The sequence below is a fragment of the Natrix helvetica genome (assembly GCF_964273705.1).
Source record: "Natrix helvetica genome assembly, chromosome: 1".
NCBI lineage: Eukaryota > Metazoa > Chordata > Lepidosauria > Squamata > Natricidae > Natrix > Natrix helvetica.
The window spans coordinates 345,392,983-345,416,206 of NC_138548.1; the positions used below are offsets into that span (position 1 = coordinate 345,392,983).

The 23,224-nt window shown below is 50.0% G+C and overlaps 1 protein-coding gene across 3 annotated transcripts in view; it reads left to right on the forward strand.

Moving 5' to 3' along the window:
* Positions 1-23,224, forward strand: part of LOC309396158 (acetylcholinesterase-like) — a 49,933-nt gene that overhangs the window by 13,006 nt on the left and 13,703 nt on the right. The window contains exon 1 of one of the 3 annotated variants that reach the window (XM_081961041.1): positions 20,959-21,033. The exons of the other annotated variants lie outside the window; for them this stretch is intronic. The gene's annotated coding sequence lies outside the window, so the exon portion shown is untranslated. Of the gene's footprint in view, positions 1-20,958; positions 21,034-23,224 lie in introns of those variants that run through there. 3 annotated transcript variants of the gene reach the window in all.

Below are 23,224 nucleotides of genomic sequence, written 5' to 3' on the forward strand. Positions count from 1 at the left end.
GTGAGACTCCATACGAGTCAGCTCCAGAGGAGAGGTGCGATCCTGGACAGGATTCGGAGGCTGAGCAGGAATCCGAGAGTCTGGTCGGCCACCAGGTGGCGCCAGAGGCATGGAGCAGCGGTGAGAGCGAGAGGAGGAGGACTCCCGATGCCCTGCCTTGGAGCAGCGGAGAGGATAGTGACTCAGGACTTAGTAGGGCGTTTCGAGATGCCCGTTTCCGGCGCGCCCACAAACGCATGGAGCGTGGGCGTAATTATAGGCAGTAAAGAGCTCTCAGGTGCTGTTTGGGAGACGCCCTTTTTAGGTTATAAAAGGGTTGACTCTGGAGAGGCTCGGCGTAGCAATCAACAAAGGACTTTGGACAGCAACTCTAGTCTGGGATCCTGGCAAGCTGGATTGCTGCTTTTGTGTGTGCTGTCTTTGTGAGTTCTGTCTTGGTGGCTTGCTGCCACAAAGCCTCTTGTCTGTTGGTGTAATAAACCTTGTTCCCTTGTACTGTTCCGGAGTGTGTGTGCTGTGTGGGCAACGGAGGAAGGGGGGTCAGAACACTCAACTGTACATCTCCACCCCGAACCACCCCAACGAGACCGTCGAAGTGATGTCCCGGTGCGTGGAAGCCGTATGGGTCTGGATGGATGGCAACCGACTCAAGCTCAACCCCTCCAAGACGGAGTGGCTGTGGGTTCTGGCCCCCCCGGTTCAACCAGTTAATTCCATCTCTGGCCATCAGGGGCGTACAACTTGCCCCTGTGGAGCGGGCGCGCAATTTGGGCGTCCTCCTGGATGCTCGGCTGTCCATGGATGACCATGTGATGGCCGTGGCAAGGGGGGCGTTCCACCAGGTTCGCCTGGTGCGCCAATTGCGCCCCCTATTGGACCGGGATGCCTTGCGCACAGTCACTCATGCGCTGGTGACGTCTCGCCTGGACTACTGTAACGCTCTCTACATGGGGCTTCCCTTGAAATGCACTCGGAGACTACAGTTGGTCCAGAACGCGGCCGTGCGGGTAATTATGGGGAGTACAAGGTACTCCCATGTGACACCTTTCCTGCGCGAGCTGCACTGGCTCCCTGTGGTCTACCGGGTGCGTTTCAAGGTCTTGATAACGATCTTTAACGATCTTGAGTCAGCAACCGACTCAAGCTCAACCCCTCCAAGACGGAGTGGCTGTGGGTTCCGGCCCCCCGGTTCAACCAGTTAATTCCATCTCTGGCCATCAGGGGCGTACAACTTGCCCCGGTGGAGCGGGCGCGCAATTTGGGCGTCCTCCTGGATGCTCGGCTGTCCATGGATGACCATGTGACGGCCGTGGCAAGGGGGGCGTTCCACCAGGTTCGCCTGGTGCGCCAATTGCGCCCCCTATTGGACCGGGATGCCTTGCGCACAGTCACTCATGCGCTGGTGACGTCTCGCCTGGACTACTGTAACGCTCTCTACATGGGGCTTCCCTTGAAATGCACTCGGAGACTACAGTTGGTCCAGAACGCGGCCGTGCGGGTAATTATGGGGAGTACAAGGTACTCCCATGTGACACCTTTCCTGCGCGAGCTGCACTGGCTCCCTGTGGTCTACCGGGTGCGTTTCAAGGTCTTGATAACGATCTTTAAAGCGCTCCATGGCTCAGGACCTAGCTACTTACGGGATCGTATCCTGCCCCATACATCCCTGCGACCAATTCGCTCGCACAGAGAGGGACTCCTCCAGGTGCCGTCCACCAGACAATGTCGGGGGGCAGCGTCTAGGAGCAGAGCCTTCTCTGTTGCGGGCCCAGCCCTGTGGAATGACCTTCCCCCGGATATTAGGACCACCTCTGACCTCCGCGCCTTCCGGATAAAGCTCAAGACCCACCTATTCCAAGTAGCCGGCCTGGCTCAACCATAGTTAGTTCACACTGCTCCTGACGGGTTTTTAATTTTGTGGTTTTTGGAATTTTATTAGGGGATTTTAAATTGTGTTTTTAATTGTCTTTATTCATCTGCCTACCTCCTCCATGTACACGTATTCGTTTATTTTGTGTGTGTATTGTCCATATTGTATTTTATGTGTCTTTTATTGTACGCCGCCCCGAGTCCTTCGGGAGAGGGTGCGGCTAAGAAATAAATTTTATTATTATTTATTATTATTAATATGGAAAAACAAAAAAAGGAAACTGGAATTCTGCCAAATTCTGGTAGAACCCAATGATTCACATATGTTTTTCATAGGTTTCAATCTAATAAATGGGCAGGTTTGGTATTCTGGGTATCAAAATTATTTTAATATACCCTGATATGGAGAAACCAGTTTAGGCAGGATGCTTACATTGGGACATGATTCATTTAATTAGAGATGTTTTCTCATGTGCTGTAAGAACAATTTCAATCGGAGATACTAGTAGTTACTGGAATCCATGTGTCCTGGTTTGGAAAGGTAGGGTTAGGGTCAGCAGAAATTCATAGCATTAAGAGTTGGGCTTTTCAAGTTTTCCCCTTAGCAACTATCTACTGAAACTACCTCCATTACCTTCCCATATCCCAAACTCCCAATGTTTGTCTACACCAGAGGTGATATTCAGCAGGTTCTGACGAGTTCTGGAGAACCGGTAGCGGAAATTTTGAGAAGTTCGGAGAACCGGTAAATACAACCTCTGGCTGGCCACACCCCCATCTATTCTCTGCCTCCCGAGTCCCAGCTGATGAAATGGGGATTTTGCAGTAACCTTCCCCTGGATTGGGGAGGGAATGGGGATTTTACAATATCCTTTCCCTGCCATACCCACCAAGCCACACCCACAGAATCGGTATTAAAAAATTTGGAATCCCACCACTGCTCCACACACACCATACACACACCACACACGCACACACACATCCCACTCACACCTCACCACACTATACTCACCATGCTTTGTGCATCACACATCACACAACACACAACACAAGGTACACCACATCATACAAGCACACACACCCCACCCCATACACCCCACCACACCCTATACTATAGCATACCATACAATAATATACTACCCTGGATTAATCTGTAGACTCTACTATAATGGATTAGTAGCCATGGTGGTGCAGTGGTTAGAACTGTGATAGCAAACCTATGGGACGTGTGCCAGAGTTAGCACGCAGCACCCTTTCTGATGGGCTGTCGGCCCAGTTCAGCTCCACCATGCATGCGTGTGCCTCCCACCAGTCAGCTGGTCTTTGGGTCTCTGCCGTGCATGCGGGGGCGGGGCACATGCAGGAGGCGCATGTGCATGCACACAGAGTGACTGCAGGGGATGCACATGCATGACATTTTGGGGGTTCGTGCACCCGTGCGTGTATACATGCCTGCACGCTTTGGCCACTTGGTCCAGAAAAGGTTAGCCACCACTGGGTTAGAATATAGTACATCAGGCTAATTCTGATGACTGCCGGCTGCCAGCAGTTTTGCAGTTCGATTCAGACCGGCTCAAAGTTGACTCAACCTTCTATCCTTCCGAGGTGGGTAAAATGAGGACCCAGATTGTTTGGGGCCAATAAGGTGACTCTGTAAACTACTCCGTAAAGCACTGTAAAGTAGAATCTAAGTGCTATTGCTATTAGAGGTAAATATCCTTAAGCCTACCTTGTTCCTACCTGTTATCCTTTCAAGGTTAAAATCTTTGGAGGGCATTAAGCAAGAAAGGTTTCTTTAACATAATACTTCAATCAAAAAGTAATAATTTTTAATACTGTAACTGAAGAAAGAATTCTGAATGTGTAGTTTATGGTTCACAGTGCTATTGAGATAGATATTTGGTCTTTTTTGTCCGTGTCTCCTTACAATTTGGTATTAGGTTTATAATGAAGTTATCTGCTTTTTAAAAAAACACTGCAGTTTTCACTTCCTACACTCTTGACACCTTATTTAATTTTTATTTACAATTGTAATTTTTACTGTCACAAGTGGGTTCCCATCTTCTAGTGAAAAAGCCTTTCAGAGAAAAGTGCAGGAATTTTGAGGCAGTCCCTAGGGGTCAGCACAGGCTCTGCACCAGAGGTGGGTTGCTAATTTTTTTACTACCGGTTCAGGCATGCTCCCACACGAGACACTTCTGCGCATGAGCAGAAGCGTCCAGGGCAGGTGGTGGGTGGAATCTCCCGCCACCACTACTACTGTTTCGCCCGATCTGGGACAAACCGGCAGCAACCCACCTCTGCTCTGCATGCGTAGAGACAGAGACGATTATATCAGAATAAGCTTTCATGCCCTATGAAGTCCATCTAGTGGGCTTCTATCTCCAGCTTTTGCATTGTTAAAGTCAATGTGATTGGCCAGCTAGTCAGGCCAGAAGAAAAGTCCCATCGCACAGTCTGTGTTTTCAACAACGTCACAATTTTGTCCTTACAGGACTGACCTGGGAGGACTTCCCGTCTCTCAACATTATTCTACCTCTCTGTGACTATCAGAGAAATGGTGGAAAACTCTCCAAAGACATTTCCAGCAACTGGTTGAAAGAAGGTTGAAACCGTTTGATTAATCCCAAAGCCTGCAAATTAACAGAGTGATCCCCTTGGGCCCTTAGGACTAATGCCAACCCACAAAGCTATTTAGATTTTAATTTTTTTTTTTGAGGAAATAGCTGTACTGTTTGAAGTAGGTGTGAAAAAGTGGGAAAGGAGAGATGAGACAAAAGCGAAGCGTACGCGAATCGAACTGGTAGTAAAACCGGGAGCAACCCACCTCTGAGGGGTTGTCACGATTATCATTTTAAAAGCAGAAGTTGGCCCTGATGTCTGCAGGGGGGATATAAAGAGGCTCTCATTTGTGGTTTTGTCTGTCCTTGTTTGCCCCATTTCTTCCACTCTTATTCCTCTTTTGGCATATATTGCTGCCCCCGCCTGTTTTCCACCCCTGTCTCTTTCTATTTCTCCATCAGCTTCTCCTTGCCTGTGAAGAAGTGTGGGGAAAGATGAGGCTTGACAACTGAGGAACGTCCAACTCTATTTTATTGCGATTTAAACAACAGCAAGCAATACAGGAGAGAAGCCCCTTTCCTTAGCCTGACAGCTATTTATACGAAGAGCTGTCAGGCCAAGGATCCAATCAGGAGCGCCAGTCAGCCCGCCTTCAGCCATGCCGCACCTGATTGGCTAAGGCGCAGCATGGCTGTTGCTGGCTGACAACAGGGGAATCCCCAATCGGAAGTCAGGGAGGAAGGGAATATAACACTCCTTCCCCCCTAGCGAGGACGCATGCGCAATATTGGAGCATGCGTAGTCGCTAAGATAGGCTGGGCGGCGCCGGACACGCCCAGACCGTCTCAGAACTGGGCAGATCGTCGGAGGAGGAGGTGGTGTCCGTGGGAGCTCCTCCCTGGAGGGAGTGGAGCTCCGGGCGCCATCTTGAAGGCCTATCCCAGGCGGAGGAGGAGGCGGAGATTCAGGAGCAGGTAGGCAGGGCCGAGGTGGCGCGGTCGCTGGCGGGCTTGAGACAGGGATTTTTGAAATACAACTAGGGAGAGGCTGGCCTGATTGAGGGAAGGCCAATGTCGGTTGCAATGGCGGAGCTGGTAGCCCAACGGGGGCTGGAACGATGGAGGGCTGTGGAAGGCGGAAGGCGCCTGGAACAGTCTCTGCCGAAACTTCTTGCGGCCTGGGCAACTGCCACGGCGGGGGTATCGGGTGCGGCGCCAACCCCAGGGCCTCGGGTGAAAATGGCAAGGCCGACCCTGCGGGGTTGTTGTGTGGATCCAAAGGTTCGCGACGCCTTAATTGATCCACGTGGCGGCGCCAGTCTGCACCGTCGGCGGTCCGGACCCTGTAAGAGCAGGGGCCGGTTACAAAAGTGACGGTGGCAGGCACCCACTTAATATCCCCGGAGAAAGCCCTAGCCCACACTGGATCGCCCTCACGGAAGGAACGGGGAGGGGGCCCCAGGTTGCTCGGCTGTGCCTCAGAATAGGTTGGGTGCAACCTATCTAAGGTGGTCCGCAGGCGCCGGCCCATCAGCAGCTCCGCGGGAGTTTTTCCGGACAGGGGACACGGGGTGGAATGCTGAACCAGGAGGTAAGCAGCCACCCTCGTGGGCCAGTCGCCCTTGTCCATTCGTCCAAGGGCGTCTTTGGCCGAGCGGACAGCACGTTCCGCCCGGCCATTGCTGGCCGGATGATAGGGAGCGACGAGGGCATGCCGGATGCCTTGGGTGGCCAGGAAACCCTGGAACACGGTGGACGCAAACTGAGGACCATTGTCCGACACAACGACGTCCGGCAAGCCGTGGGTGGCAAACAGGCGCGTTAGTGCTCGGACAGTGGCCTCGGCTGTGGTGGAGGTCATGAGCATGAGCTCCACCCAGCGTGAGTAAGCGTCCACCACAACCAGGAAAACCTGGCCCCGGAAAGGCCCAGCGAAATCCAGGTGGAGGCGTGACCACGGGCCGCGGGGCATCTCCCACTCCCGCGGCGGGGCCGCCGGAGGCGCTGGACGGGAGACCTGGCAGGTCGAGCACCTGGCAACCCAGGTAGCTATCTCGTCGTCCAGCCGGGGCCACCAGACATAGCTGCGCGCCAATGCCTTCATGCGCGCTATGCCAGGGTGGCCCTCATGGAGGCGAGACAGCACCTGGTCACGCAGTGTGGGTGGAATGATCACCCTGTCCCCCCACAGGAGGCACCCACTGTGAAGGGACAGCTCTAACTGCCTGGCCTTGTAGGGGCGGTGGTCGTCGGACACCGGCCCCCCAGGCCACCCCCGCAGAACCCAGGTCATCACCTGGGAGAGGGTGGGGTCGGCCAGAGACGCTGCCGCCACATCGCCCGCAGAGAGCGGCAAGGCGAGGTCTGCAATGGCCAAAACAGACAGGCAAGGCACTGTCTGAGGGTTGGAGACGGGCAAGGGGCAGCGGCTGAGGGCATCAGCATGCCCTAGCTGCTTGCCAGGGCGGTAGACCAGGGCATACGAGTATGCCGCTAGGAACTCCACCCAACGTGTCATCCGGGGTGACAGAATGGGAGGGGTCGGACGGTCACCGGCCAGAAGCCCAAGGAGCGGCTTGTGGTCAGTGAAGAGCGTGAAATGCCGTCCGTAGAGGTATTCGTGGAACTTTTTAACCCCGGACACGGCAGCCAGAGCCTCCTTGTCGATCTGGCTGTAGTTCCTCTCCGCTGGAGAGAGTGTCCGGGAATAAAAAGCTATGGGGGCTTCTGAGCCGTTGGGAAGGACGTGGCTCAGGACAGCCCCCAAACCCACGGGGGAGGCGTCACACGCTAGAGTCAGGGGCATCCTGTCACTATATTGGACTAGGACCGCCTCTGACGTCAGCATGTCTTTGACAGCCGCGAACGCATGCGCTTCGCGGCTGCCCCAGCGCCAGGCTGCCGATCGGTCGAGCAACCGATGCAGCGGCTCGGCTAGTGACGCCTTGTGTGGCAAAAATGGCGCGTAGAAATTTAAAAGCCCCAAGAACGACTGCAGCTCCACCTTAGTGGTGGGGGTGGGGGCGTTCTTGATGGCTGCGACTTTTGCAGGGGTGGGGTGGATTCCGTGGGCATCAATGGAGAAACCGAGGAAGTCCACTTTAGGCACAGCAAATGAGCATTTGCTGCGCTTTAATTTGAGACCCGCGCCCCTAAAACGGTCGAGGACCTTCCCCAGTACTTCGAGGAGTCCTGAGCGGCTGGATGCAGCGATCAGGACGTCGTCGAAATAGGGTACAACGCCAGGGAGCCCATGGAGCAATCGCTCCATGAGGCTCTGGAAGATCCCCGGGGCCACGGAAACGCCGAATTGGAGGCGGCGGCAACGGAAAGCCCCTCGGTGGGTGACGATAGTCTGCGCGGCCGCCGCTTCGTCATCCACCGGGAGCTGCTGGTAGGCCTGCGCCATATCCAGTTTCGCGAAAATACAGCCCTGCCCCAGGGAGTGGAGCAGGTGCTGTACTACAGGGACTGGATAGGGGTTTGCCTGAAGGGCCAAATTGATGGTGGATTTGAAATTGGCGCAGAGGCGTATGGAGCCGTCGGCCTTCACAGGGACCACTATAGGGGTCTCCCAACGTGAGTAGTCAACAGGCTCCAGTACGCCCTGCGCCAGCAAGCGGTCAATCTCCTCATCAACTTTGGCCCTTAAGGCAAAAGGCACCCTGCGGGCCTTCAGCCTAATGGGAGCAACCTGGGGATCTAAATTAAGAGAGATGGGGGTGCCCTTGTATAGTCCCAGCTGGCCGTCAAAGACGTCCGCGTAGGCGGAGATGACAGCAGCTACGTCAGGGGGTGTGTCTGAGATGGAGTGCACCCCCTGCACGGAGAGACCAAGGGCGGGGAACCAATCTAGCCCCAATAGAGCGGGGAGGGGCTTTTCAACCACTAGGATTGGCAGGCACCCCGAAAACCCCCCGTATTCAACCCTGACTGTATGGCAGCCCAGGGTTGGGATAAGTGACCCCTGATAGTCCCTTAAGGCCACGGGGCTAGCAGACAGCTGGCGTTTAAGGACGCCGGGGCACAGTTTCTGGAAGTCAGCCCAGGCAATTAAGGAGCGGGACGAGCCGGAGTCCACCTCCATTACACAAGGCGTGCCCTCAATGAGGACTGACGCCTTGATTCTGTCCGCACCTGCGGAGGCCTGGTAGGTCGCCTCTGCAGGGGCGGCTGCTGTAGGGCCTGGCTCCACGGTGTAACAGCTGGCCTTCGAGCGCGGCTGGCGGCGGGGCTGCTGCTGCGGTCCGGCTGTCATCTGCTGGCCTGTGACTCCCTGGGATGGCGGCGGTGGTAGCACAGCTCGGCAAACTTGGGCCAGGTGCCCTTTTTTCGAACACCGGCGGCAGATGGATGCCCGGAATGGGCAGGCTGACCGGTCGTGGCTGCCCCCGCAGCCCAGGCAGGCTGTCACAGTCTGGCGCGGAGGTCGCGGAGTGCGGCGTCTCTGTAGTTCTGCCAGGCGAGCCACAAGTTCTTCCTCTTCCTCAGCCGGGCTCGGAATGGGCACCAGCTGATCAATGAGGCAGGTCTGCGCTGGGGAAGGGTGAAACGGGTGGCGGTCCATCTCAGCGACGGATTGCTCCGACAACTCCGCCGCCCGTGCATCAGCGACCGCCTCTGACAGGGTGATTTCTGGCCGGGCCAGGAGACGCCTCCTCAGCCGTCGGTCCCTGATGCCGCTGACGAATTGTTCAACCAGATTGTCCTCCAAGTCAGGGAACTCGCAGGGTATGGCTGTGGTCCGCAAGGACTGGAGGAACTGGCTGACGTCTTCGTGCGGCTTCTGGACGCACTGACGGAAAGCGTATCGCCTGGTGATCTTCGATGGGGTCGGGGCGTAATGTCCCTTCAGCTTGGCCATCAGCGTGTCCCAGTCGAGGTCGTGGACTGGCACAGGGGCTGCCAACGCCCGGGCGGCGTTGAACATCGGGGTTCCGCAGCTACTGAGGAAGAAGCTGCACTTCTCCTCCATCGGAATACCCCGTTTTCCGTTGGCTCGCAGGAAGCACTCAAAACGCTCCAAAAACCCCGTCCATCCTTCTCCGTCGGTGCCGAAGGGAGCGAACGGGGGAAGTGAAGACATAGCGGCTTGGAGTTGTGCGGCTCGGGGAGCTAAACTCAAGCGGCTGTGTAACAGAGGTCGGGTTCCGTCAGGGTCGTCGCCTCAGCAGGATCCCACCTTCGTCGCCAGTGAAGAAGTGTGGGGAAAGATGAGGCTTGACAACTGAGGAACGTCCAACTCTATTTTATTGCGATTTAAACAACAGCAAGCAATACAGGAGAGAAGCCCCTTTCCTTAGCCTGACAGCTATTTATACGAAGAGCTGTCAGGCCAAGGATCCAATGAGGAGCGCCAGTCAGCCCGCCTTCAGCCATGCCGCGCCTGATTGGCTAAGGCGCAGCATGGCTGTTGCTGGCTGACAACAGGGGAATCCCCAATCGGAAGTCAGGGAGGAAGGGAATATAACAGCCTGCCTTCCTGTTCATCTCTTTCTCCAACTCTTTCCCACAGGTGTCCTATACAACCAGTTCTTATCCCAGGTGGACTTTGAGCTTCTCCGTGACCATGCCAAGGAACTTGGGGTCCTGGTTTTTGAGAACCCAATCAAGCGTGTCATGGTGGTGACTCCCACCGGCCACTCAGACGTCAAACGCTTCTGGAAGCGTCAGAAACACAGTTCCTGAAGGCATTGATTGTACTCCGTGTTCTTCTAATCACGCTTGTTGGAAAGTGGGCCAAACAGAAAGGCAGGAATATTCTTTCTCTCCCATTACTTCGAGTGGATGCAAGACAGGCGGAGAGAAGGAAAAAGGGGATGGCTGACTGATTATCCCTTTTCAGCCAAAAATAGATTCGAAACTTGCTTTTTAAAAAAAAAAGAATTAAAAAGGTCATTGGTTCAGTCTGTCACCTTTGCATCAATACTCTCCGGTAGGAATGACACCCTAACTGGGATGAATCACTGGCATTGAAATAGGTTAGAAGTGAACAATGAAATGCTTTGAGAAAATAGAAATAGCAGGGACAAAGCCATCTCACTAAACTAAAAGTCCAGAAAGTTTGTTGGTGGAAAGTTACTAAAGTTGAGAGGATGTTCCCTGCATGGTTGAATACTGAATCTTCAAGGTGCCAGGGAGTTCTAGTATCAGACTGTCTACAACCTGGCGCCATCCTACTGTTTAGACCCTTGCTGCCATCTTCCTGAGACTTGTCTGGGGAATGATAGAAATTGGAGCCCAGTACATCTGGAATGCAACATCTTGAAGAAGGCGATCAGGAAAAAAAGTGTTAAGCAATTATCATTTTCCTTTAAATGGCTTGACCCTCTCCGCTCAAAGGGTACAGAAAGAAGAGACAACCTTTCATTCTAGTTTTATAGAAACTGCTAATTAGTGACAAAGCACAGCTTACGTTCAGGTTGCCTTGTTCTAGTAAGACGTGTGTTTTTATAGGGGTAATTCAAGGAGTTTTTTCTATCCATGTGCGAATGAAGACAGATGTCTATGCCGAAGCTGCGTTTACACATTGCACTAACCCATATTGTGATTAGTTTGGCCCTAACATAATGCGTTCAGCACACCAAATCACCTTCTCTTGATCTGGTGGTTTGCCTAATTTGATATTCCATTTGATATTCCATCATGGGGATGCCATTTGTTTTTTAAAAAACAGTGCCAAATACTCAGATGTTTCACCATGACTCAACAGCATGAAGATGCTGTGATTTCACTTGTTCCTCTTCTACCTGTGAGGGAGACTTTGGTTGAAGTTGAGCAGATTACCTGTTCACCAATCTGTCCTGCGTTGGTGAACTTTCTAAATCCTGTATGCACAGTTGAAGCCTCTGTTGACATGGACATGTAGGTCAACAGGCTTGTCATTCCACCTCTTTTCATCTGAAATCCAGATGTTGAATTAAAACTAGCTGAGAAATTGTGGGAATATCTTCAGGTTTTTATTCTTCATCCTAAATGTGGCATCTCCAAACACTGCAGAGGAAATGGTGTATTTTGTTCTTGGGAAGCTGCGCTAGGTGGCTTATGGGTGATTGTAAAGAGGAAATGGGAATCGTTTACGTATATTAAACACATAAATATGGTTTTTTTAAAAAAAATGAAATAAATAAAAGTACCTTGGGTGTGTTCCTGTACTCAGAGTGCTCTGTCATTCTAAAGTAAAGGATAAGTCTAGCAAATGTAGTAATTGTCAGAGGTGAATAATGCAGAAGTTCTCATTCCAGACAGCTAATAAAATTCTTAGTTATCTCTGGTTCTCATAGATACAGGTTTTGTATCACTGAAAGGGAATTCCTTCCTCAATCGGAAGTTTGCCTAATTGCTTTAGTAATTTTTTCCCCTATTGTGATACAAACTTACAATAACTTTATATAAACTCCCCTGTCCTCTGCTTTGGGAAATATTCCCAGCTAGGCGAGTCTCCCCTCACTTCCTTGATTTGCCAGAATGTGGGAATTGTGTTCTGCTGTCCACCAGTCCTTCTGAAATGATCTGCCATGAGCCTAAAGCTACCATCTTCCCAAACAGATGGACCATCCTGTGGAAATTAAGCAAGGAAAGTGGTGATGGGAAAGGCAGCTTGGTCTAGTAGCTAAAGCACCAGGCTAGAACCCGGGAAAGCTGGTTAGCCATAAAAACCAGCTGGGTGGCCTTGAGCTGGTCATCCCAGAAGCTCCTTCAGTTCTGACTGATCTTGTAGTCCATCTGCCTTACAAAATTCAGCATCCCATCTGCATTTCAAAGACAAAGGCCACTCTTTTGAAGATAGCAAAGTCCATCATCTGGACAGAGATGACACAGGTGTGAAAGAGGTGCCAAAGAGGCTATCTATATTAAAATTGCCCTCCTTCAACTGGATTGCCTGTTGTGCAGTAGGTAGAAATTATTTGTCTATTGATGGCCAATTTCTTACAGTGCCAGGCTTCCAGGAATTCTCTCGTATTTGTGGACTTGGCTTGGTCTAGGATGGTCACAGTTTCTCAATTGAAACTATGGTTCAGTCCATAAGTTGTGAAATGAAAGAGTTTTCATCATGCCCTCTGAATGGCACTCTGACAAATTGGCCCTTTTTCTGCAAGAAAACAAGCAAGCTCAGAGAGCACCAAGGGTTCCTCATTTCAACCCTGAGCTACAACTATTGTCCTTTAAAGTAGAATAATTTGACCCAGGTCACTTGTACCTCAAGTGGGAATGCTGGGTTGATTTGCTCGATGATCCACTGGTTTCTTTTCCTGGCTGACCGTGGTAGCCTCAGGAGTCTTCTCCAACATTTAAGTTCAAAGGTGTCAATACTTCCTATCCTGCTTCTTTAAATTCCGAACTTTTGCTGCCATAGAGAGTCACAGGGAATACCATAATGTAAAACTAATCCTCCAAACACACAAGATTGCTTATGTAAAGGGTTTATAAGGATCAATGTACTGCCACTGACCTCGTTATTGGCAAACATTTTTTATCATGGGAGGAGAACCAACTGAGCTAATCTTGGCTGTACACATGCCAGAGCTGCATTTGTAGGGTAGCTCTTTCTCTCACCAATAAACCAACATTTCTTTCCTGAAGGCATATCTTGGCTCCTCCTTTGACAAGGTAACCACTCTGATTGATAAAGAAAAGACCTGGAATGTACCTCAATTTCAGTACAGCTTTTAATCAGGCTGACTGTGACAATGTCATTAACCAGCCATTGAAATGTGGGTTTGAATCGCAGTGCAGTAAGGGGAGTCCACAACTGAATGAAGAACCATATGCAAAGCATCAGCGTAAATAATTCTGTATCAGGCTGGAGAATGTAGTCTCTTATGTGCAAATTAATTAGCATAGAACTTAGAATCATAGGGCTGAAAAGGACCTTAGAGGTCTTCTACCACGCGTATCATTTTTATTTTATTATATATGCCACTTTATAATGCCTTGGTAAGGCCACACTTGGAATACTGCATCCAGTTTTGTTTGCCACAATGTACAAAAGATATGGAGACTAGAAAGAGTGAAGGGAAGAGCAACAAAGAGGATTAGGGGACTGGAGGCTAAAACATGAAGAACGGTTGCAGGAACTGGGTATGTTTAGTTTAATGAAAAGAAGGACTAGGGGAGACATGATAGCAGTGTTCCGATATCTCAGGGGCTGCCACAAAGAAGAGGGAGTCAAACTATTCTCCAAAGCACCTGAGGGTAGAACAAGAAGCAATGGGTGGAAACTAATCAAGGAGAGAAGAAACCTAGAATTAAGGAGAGATTTCCAGACAGAAAAATTAATCAATGGGACAACTTGCCTCCAGAAGTTGTCAATGCTCCAAGACTGGAAGTTTTTAAGAAGATGTTGGATATCCATTTGTCTGAAGTGTAGGGTTTCCTGCCTAAGCAGGGGGTTGGACTAGAAGACATTCAAGGTCCCTTCCAACTCTGTTATTCTATTCTAATATAAGATACAAAGAAGAAAAGAAAATAGGAAATTAGGGGAGGGAAAGGGAACAGGGAAAAGGGGTGTGTGAGATACAATGGAGAAGAGAAAAAGAAAGAAAAGGGGGCTTTGACTTCCAACTCTTCCTGGCACAGTACAAGATAAACACATTCCAACCTCAACTTTTTGCTTTTACACATTAATATATAACTAGTGACCGCCTGGAATAGGGCGACGACTGGGGCCTTGGACCGGGTTGCGCCTTTGCGACCTCTCCTGCGGCATCGACCCACCCGGGCCCCTTGGTTTAATGAGGAGCTTAGGGTGATGAAGCGCCACAGGAGACGTCTAGAGAGCAGGTGGAGGTCCTCACGCTCCGAATCTGACCGAACACAGGTAAGAGCCTATTTGCGGACTTACCTTGTGGCAATAAGAGCGGCCAAACGTAGACATTGTGCTGCTCTTATTGCGTCCGCGGATAACCGCCCTGCCGCCCTGTTTAGGGTGACCCGCTCCCTTCTATCGCAGAGGGTGCGGGAGACACCCTTACAGGGTAGAGCAGAGGAGTTTGGGGAATATCTTCAGGACAAAATCGATCAGATCCGGAGCGGGTGGACCTCCGTCAGTGGACCAGACGAGCCGCCAACAGCGAGTCTTGAGAGACCACTCTGGGAGGAGTTTGACTCTGTTGCCCCCGAGGATTTGGACAGGTTGCGTGGACGGCTGCGACCCACCACTTGTTTAACGGACCCGTGCCCCTCCTGGCTGGTACTGGCAGCCTGGGAGGTGACACGAGGCTGGCTCCTGGGCCTGGTGAGCGCATCATTGGGTGAGGGATACTTACCAACCGCCTTGAAAGAGGCGGTGGTGAGACCCTTGCTCAAGAGGCCTTCACTCGACCCAATGGAGCTAGCTAACTATCGTCCAGTCTCCAACCTTCCCTTCGTGGCGAAGGTTGTTGAGAATGTGGTGGCGCAGCAGCTCCCACGACACCTAGACGAATCCGATTATCTAGACCCACGCCAGTCGGGCTTCCGACCCGGGCACAGCACCGAGACAGCCTTGGTCGCGTTGGTCGATGATCTCTGGAGGGCCAGAGATAGGGGTTGCTCCTCTATCCTGGTCCTATTAGACCTCTCGGCGGCTTTTGATACCATCGACCATGGTATCCTATTGCGCCGGTTGGAGGGGATGGGAGTCGGAGGCACCGTTTTGCGGTGGTTCGGCTCCTACCTCTCTGACCGGAAGCAATGTGTGTTGACAGGGGGACAGAGGTCGTCCCTGAGGCCACTCACTTGTGGGGTGCCACAGGGGTCGGTCCTCTCGCCTCTCCTGTTCAACGCATATGTGAAGCCGCTGGGTGAGATCATCCGTGGTTTTGGGGTTGAATACCACCTCTACGCTGATGATACTCAGCTGTATATTTCAACCCCAAACCACCCCAACGAGGCTGTCGAAGTGATGTCCCGGTGTTTGGAGGCCGTCGGGGTCTGGATGGGGGACAACAGACTCAAACTCAACCCCTCCAAGACCGAGTGGCTGTGGTTGCCGGCACCTCGGTTCAGCCAGCTGACTCCATCGCTGGCCATAGGGGGCGAACAGTTGTCCCCTGTGGAGCGGGCGCGCAATTTGGGTGTCCTCCTTGATGCCCGGCTGTCAATGGAGGACCATGTGGCAGCCGTGGCAAGGGGGGCATTCCACCAGGTTCGCCTGGTGCGCCAATTGCGCCCCCTACTGGACCGGAGTGCCTTGCGCACGGTCACTCATGCGCTGGTGATGTCTCGCCTGGACTACTGCAATGCCCTCTACATGGGGCTTCCCTTGGGACGCATCCGGAGACTGCAGCTAGTTCAGAACGCAGCCGCGCGGGTTATTATGGGAAGTACTCGCTACTCCCACGTAACACCTCTCCTGCGCGAGCTGCACTGGCTACCTGTAGCCTTTCGGGTGCGTTTCAAGGTATTGATCACCATCTTTAAAGCGCTCCATGGCAGAGGACCTAGTTATCTGCAGGATCGCATCCTACCACACACGTCCCTGCGACCTATCCGCTCACACAGGGAGGGGCTCCTCCTGGTGCCGTCTGCTAGGCAATGCCAGCGGGTGACACCTAGGAGTAGATCCTTCTCTGTGATGGGCCCAACCCTCTGGAATGACCTCCCCCCAGACATTCGAACTACCACCGACCTCCGCTCCTTCCGGCAAAAGTTAAAGACTCACCTATTTCGATCAGCTGGCCTGGCACTTTCTTAGTTTTATCTCCCGGGATTTATTATTTTAATTGGGTTTTAAGGGTTTTATAGGTTTTTTAACGTATTATATTTATTATTCGATTACAGTCTCATAACCTCCTTCACCAGTATTAATTTAATTGTTTATGTATGTATTTTATAATGTATTTTAGTGACTGTACACCGCCCCGAGTCCTCTCCGGGAGAGGGGGCGGTCTATAAGTGTGAATAATAAAAAAATAAAAAATAAACTATTATATTAATGTATTATATTAATATACTAACTGCAGTGGTTTCCACCAAGGTCCTCTGTTCCGGCAGGAACAGAGGTTTAATCCTATTGGTCGAAGAGTCTGACAGCTCCCTATAAAAGGGCTGCTGTCAGACTCAACCTTCGCTGGTTTGTTCTCATTTGTACTTAATAAAGAGCTCTTGTTACCATTAAGCCTGTGTGTGCCTTTCCATTACCCAATCTAACACTGGCGACGAAGGTGGGATTGGAAGGCAACTAGGCGAACCGAAAAGAGCGTAGCGATGTAGAAAGTATATCCAGCCAGGAGCTCAGCGCGGCTTCCAGCAGCCATTTTTGAACTACAAACTCAAAACGCCCTCAGAACACAAAATGGCCATTCACGCCCCACCGACTCCGTATGACCCAGTCACCGAACACTGGGACTCGTACATGCTACGATTTGACTGCTTCCTCGAGGAAAATGACCTCATGGACATCTCTGAGCTGACACCACTCCAATCAGTTGCCTGGTCCGTGCTCCAGCAGACGCTTAGGACTCATTACGCGCCCAAGCCGTCCAAGCACGTTCGCCAGCATGAATTCAATATCAGGAAGGCGAGTCGATTAATGAGTACATTGCTGCGCTCCATAAGGCCACAGCGTACTGCGAATTCAGAGACTTAGACAAGCTGATTTTGGACCCAAGAAATGCAGAAAAGCACATGTGTTCATCGCGAGGCCGCAGAGCCCGAGAGCTCTGAAGGAGAAGAAGATGATAGCTGCCACATGCACAGTAGCCGCCCCCAGCCGGCATGCACATTCAAACAGCGTCTCCCGCCTTGCGTGAGCTGTGGAGGAGACCATGTCAGATCGGTTTGCCGTTTCCACGATGCAACCTGCCAGCGCTGCGAGCAAAAGAGGCACATCGCAAATGTATTATTATCTGGTTATCTTAGGGGTTTTTTAATCTGTTGTGTCTGTTTTAGGGATTTAAAAAAAATTTATATTTATATTAGCTTTGTACAGTTCTTTTAATTGCATTTTAACCTCCTCCAAACTGTACATATTTAATTTTATATTGTATTTTGTGATATTCTCTATGGACTGTACACCCCCCCCGAGTCCCTTCTGGGAGAGGGGGCGGTCTAGAAGCACCAAATATAAATAAATAAATAAATAAATAAATCGCAAAGGTGTGAATTCCCTGCCATTGCCTGGCAGCCTAGAGGTGCACCAAGCTGCCAACCGAGGCCTAGCTAAGGGGCCTGGAAGAAGCCACCACAGCGCTCAGAGGGCGACAACAGAGTCACACACCACATATCAATCTGAAGGTCACAGTCCTTATTGAGGACTCTCCATGTGAGATGGAGATCGATACCGGGTCATCACTGACCATAATACCATGGTCTATCCTGAAACAGGCTATCCCTAGCCTCAAGAAGCAGCACCTTCGCACCCCTGACATCCGCCTATGCGATTACCAGGGAAACCAGGTCCCCATCGTGGGTCAAGGCACCTTCCAGGTGAACTTCAAGCAGTTCAGCAGGAAACTCCCAGTTTCAGTGGTCAGCGGCAACCTGCAGAGCCTCCTAGGGCTAGATTAGTTCCAAGCCCTGGGCCGAGAGGTGACCCGTATCAACGCCTTGAAACACGACAGTGCTGAAGCTATTTTTAAGGAGTTTGAGGATGTCTTCGGCACCAGTCTGGGTAAGTATGTAAGGACCCCAATTTCATTTAATTTGGACCCCCAACATAGCTCCAATAAGGCTAAAACCCAGGAGAGTGCCTTTTGCTCTCCACTCCAAAATTGACAGTGAAATTGGCAAGCTAGTAGGCCAGGGAATCCTAGAGCCGGTCGATCATGCACACTGGGAGACCCCTATAGTGACACCTGTCAAATCTTACGGGTAAGTTCTCATCTGCACGGACTACAAATGCACAATTAATAAAGTGCTACAACAAAGCGCCTACCCCATACCAATTGTAAAGCACCTCCTCCATTCATTAGGCCCCGGAAAAGTTTTTGCTAAATTGGACATGGCGCAGGCATACCAACAATTGTCTGTAGATGGTGCTATGGCGGAGGCCCATACCATTGTGACACACAGGGGTGCATTCAAATGTCACCGCCTGCAATTCGGTGTTAGTATCACCCCTGGAGTGTTCTAAAGTGTCATGGAATGGTTTTGCAGGGGATTCCAGGAGTCATCCCCTATTTCGACGACATATTGGTATTGGCTGCAAATGAGGCACAACTTTTAAAATGAGTACGAACAGTTTTCACTAGAATTAGAGACAAAGGTCTCCATCTCAAAAAGGAGAAATTCCAAATTAATGTACCAAGGGTTGAATTCCTAGGGTACCTGATCGACGGCTCTGGGGTTCACCCGACCACACAAAAAATAAAAGCAATTCAGGATGCCCCTACATCTCGCAATCAAACTGAGCTGCAGGTGCTCCTTGGACTCCTTAATTTTTACAGCACCATTCTTAAACAGAAAGCCACCATTGCTGATCCCCTACATCGTCTCCTGGCTAAAAATGCAAAGTGGTCCTGGGGAAAAGCCGAGGCTGCCACATTTGTTGCAGTAAAACGACTCCTCTCAGTGGATTCTTTCTTCGTCCAGTAGAGCCAGACCCTGCCATTGTTGCTGACCTCCGAAGCTTCACCGTTCGGCGTTGACAACATCCTCAGCCACCGTATGCCCAATGGAACCAAAGCCCCTATTACATTTTACTCCAGGACCCTATGTGCCGCAGAGCAGAACTACACCCAGATTGACCGTGAGGCTTTGGCTGCTGTGGCAGGAGTAAAAAGGTTCCACGAGTACCTTTATGGACGGGACTTCAAACTGATTACAGACCACAAGCCGTTGTTCGGTTTACTGGCTGGGGACTGTCCTACCCGTGTCTTTATCAAGCCGCATGACCAGATGGACTATTCTCCTGGCTGCCTACTCCTACCGCCTTATCCACTGACCTGGGTCCACTTTGGGGCACGCTGATGCTCTCAGCCACTGTCTGCTGCCTGAACTTCTTGCTGACCCTACCCTGAGATGCCAGTCCTCATCATCGATTGCCTGGAGACTGGGCCTGTCTCGTCCACTGACGTTGCCTGTCACTCTGTGAAGGACTCCACCATCAAGCAAATTTTGAAGGGTGTGGAGCGGGTGGCCAAAGGGGCCTGTTGGGACTGATTTTAAAATGTACTTTGCTAAACACAACGAATTATCGGTGGTAAATGGCTTTCTACTCTGGGGGAACCAGGTTGTTGTTCCACCCAAACTGTGCATTGCAGTACTAGAGGCTTTACATGTAGGGCATCCTGGAGTTGTCAGGATGAAGTCTTTGGCTAGAAGTTATGTGTGGTGGCCTAACATGAACAGGGAAATCGAAGAATGGGTGGCTACGGGCACCCCAGAGGCACACGCTAAGAAGTGGGAGTGACCTCAAGCACCATGGTCTAGGATGCACATTGACTTTGCTGGCCCAGTTCACGGCCAGACATTCTTAGTAATTGAGGACGCCTACTTGAAGTGGTTAGAGGTATTCCTGATGACCTCCACAACTGCAGAAGCGGTCATCAAGGTGCTACGGAGACTTTTCTCCACGCACGGCCTGCCCGACATCTTGGTCTCTGACCAAGAGAGGGCCCCAATTCACGGCCATGCAATTTGAGACCTTCCTAGCAGCTCAGGGAATCAGGCATGCCCTGGTTGCACCATTCCATCTGGCCTCCAATGGTCAGGCGGAGAGAATAGTGAGATCTGCAAAAGAGGCCCGAGTTAGCCAAAGCCCTACCCAAATGGAGCAAACACTCACTCCTTCCACAGTTAGCTCAAGCCCGAGATTACTGGAAAACTTATCTGGTGTTGTTGCAGGCCAGCAGCCAGCTCCGAGTGAACAGGCTCCAAAAGCTCCAGCCGTGGCCTGTGAAAAGTTCCAGGAGCTTCCACCAAGCAGAGCTGCAGAGCAAACAGGTCCGTCCGACCTGTCCAACGAAACCCCTCCTAGTGAACTGCGCAGGTCAAGCAGAGCTACCCAAAAGCCCGCCTAGCTGTGTGACTACGTTAGCAGTAGGATTGTTCCATCTAAGAGGGGAGGACCAGTGGTTTCCACCAAGGTCCTCTGTTCCGGTGGGAACGGAGGTTTAATCCTATTGGTCGAAGGGTCTGACAGCTCCCTATAAAAGGGCTGCTGTCAGACTCAACCTTCGCTGGATTGTTCTTACTCATTGTGGTTAATAAAGAGCTGTGGTTACCGTTAAGCCTGTGTGTGCCTATCCATAACCCAATCTAACACTGTCTGTCCTACTACATTTTTAGAGTCATCTCATTTAGGGTCACATCAGGTATCTGTTATTTGCTTTCAAGTTCTTTAGTTGCTTTGAAATCTGGACAGATGTTGTAATGGCTCTTTTCAAGGCTGCAGGTTGCACACCAGAGATAGTGACTGTCCTTTGCTCTGGAGTTCTCTCACTCCATTTGAAGGAACTTCCCTGTTTTTTCCATGTCTTTGATATTGGAGCCTTTTGCCAAAACTTTCAGCTTCCTCCCCCTTTATGGACAGAATCCAGTTGGTCAATGCACCTTCCTGCAATATATAAAGTTCCTCTTTTCATGATCTTTTTTTGTCTGTGTGAGTAGGATACAGCCTGGTCATCTCTGAAGCTGCTTTCTTCTTTCGAATAACAAATAATCCCGTTAAATCTGACAAGTGAGTAAATGTGCAGAATTTTTGAAAAACAGTGGATTTTTTTCCAGAGAATTAGAAGATGATTTTTAGGAAAGAGACTAGAATTCCTTGTTGGTTGGTTAATTCTATTTAGGCTAGTTATTTCTATTCCAGGCTAAACATAATGTTAAAGAGACAACAATTTCTTCAGCCATAATAGGAAATGCCTGCTAGCGTTTGAGACACAGAGAGCAAAAGTTGAAAAGAAAAGCAGTGAAGATAAAACCCATAGTGGGCTGTCATTTCTTCTAGGTTCAGAAATGTGCTTGCAAATTCCTATCATCTTTATCTAGCAATAAGACCAGTTAAAAATCATATTCCTCTAGGTAGATGCTGATAGAATTGCATTTCCTAAAGCACCTGTGCAATTGGACTGGATACATCATGGGATGAGAAGTATTATTTCTACTTTGCTTTGCTTTAATATTGCTGGCTGTACAGTTGACAATTTGTTCAGTTTTGGAGTCTGTCTTGCTCCTCGAGGACAAATAATGTTAGGCCTTCTTCATGAAGTCTATAGAAATGCTTGTTAGGCAGCCTAGAGCACCTGCTGAGAAAAGCATGTGTGGATGGGAAAATATTAAGGTTTTCGGTTGTGGATCACCATGTGTGTGTGTGTAGAGGGGAACAATCTGTGTGTGAGGCAGGCACACACGCATGCTGCTTGCGTGAGTGGGGATGCGTGCATACTCACACACTCATCTGCCACCTCCGTGGCCCGGTTCCAAAAGTCTCAAGGCCTGGTAATGGGCCACAGCTCAGAGATTGGGCACCCTTGGGTTGGGGGAAAGTAGCTGTTCTAAAAAATATTTCTAAGGCTAGCCTTTGTGTGAAAGAGAACAGGAAATCCCGTGGTGATTAGAGTTACTGAGTTTCTGGGTTCAGAGGAGAAGTTGAAAGTATGCTCTTTATCTTTTCAGTTGTACCTAATTTTTAACTCCCAAAATTCTGGGACTTGAACTCCACACCTCTTAAAGTTGCTAAGATTGAGAAACACTGATTTATAGCCTTTTATAGATTAGCTGTCTCCATTTTTTTTCCTGATACTTTACAATTTTGCTTATTTTGCCATTCTTACCACAACTGGTTTTTCTAAGAAATTTTATTGCACAACATACCCAAAAGAGGGCACACTTACTTTGGTAATCCTAGCTGTTAGATCGGGTGAAAGAAGGCACACTCAGGCTCCAGAGTAACAAACAGTTCTTTATTAGCACAAGTCAATACAATACAATACAATACAATACAATACAATACAATACAATACAATACAATACAATACAATACAATACAATACAATACAATACAATACAATACAATACAATAGTATATAGTTGGAAGGGATCTTGGAGGTCTTCAACCCCCTGCCTAGGCAGGAAACCCTATACCGTTCCAGACAAATGGCTATCCAACATCTTCTTAAAGACTTCCAGTGTTGGGGCATTCACAACTTCTGGAGGCAAATAGTTCCACTGATTAATTGTTCTCACTGTCAGGAAATTTCTCCTCAGTTCTAAGTTGCTTCTCTCCTTGATTAGTTTCCACCCATTGCTTCTTGTTCTGTCCTCAGCTACCTTGGAGAATAGTTTGACTCCCTCTTCTTTGTGGCAACTCCTGAGATATTGGAACACTGCTATCATGTCTCCCCTAGTCCTTCTTTCTCTTAAGCTAGACATACCTAGTTCCTGCAACCGTTCTTCATATGTTTTAGTCTCCAGTCCCCTAATCATCTTTGTTGCTCTTCTCTGCACTCTTTCTAGAGTCTCCACATCTTTTTTACATCATGGCGACCAGAACTGAATGCAGTATTCCAAGTGTGGCCTTACCAAGGCATTATAAAGTGGTATTAACACTTCACGTGATCTTGATTCTATCCCTCTGTTGATGCAGCCTAGAAATGTGTTGGCTTTTTTGGCAGCTGCTGCACACTGCTGGCTCATATTTAAATGGTCGTCCACTAGAACTCCAAGATCCCTCTCACAGTTACTACTATTGAGCACGGTACCACCTATACTGTACCTGTGCATTCCGTTTTTGTTGCCTAAATGTAGAACCTTACTCTTTTCACCATTGAATTTCATTTTATTAGATAGTGCCCAATGTTCAAGTTTGTCAAGATCCTTCTGTATCTTAAGCCTATCTTCTAGAGTGTTGGCTATTCCTGCCAGCTTGG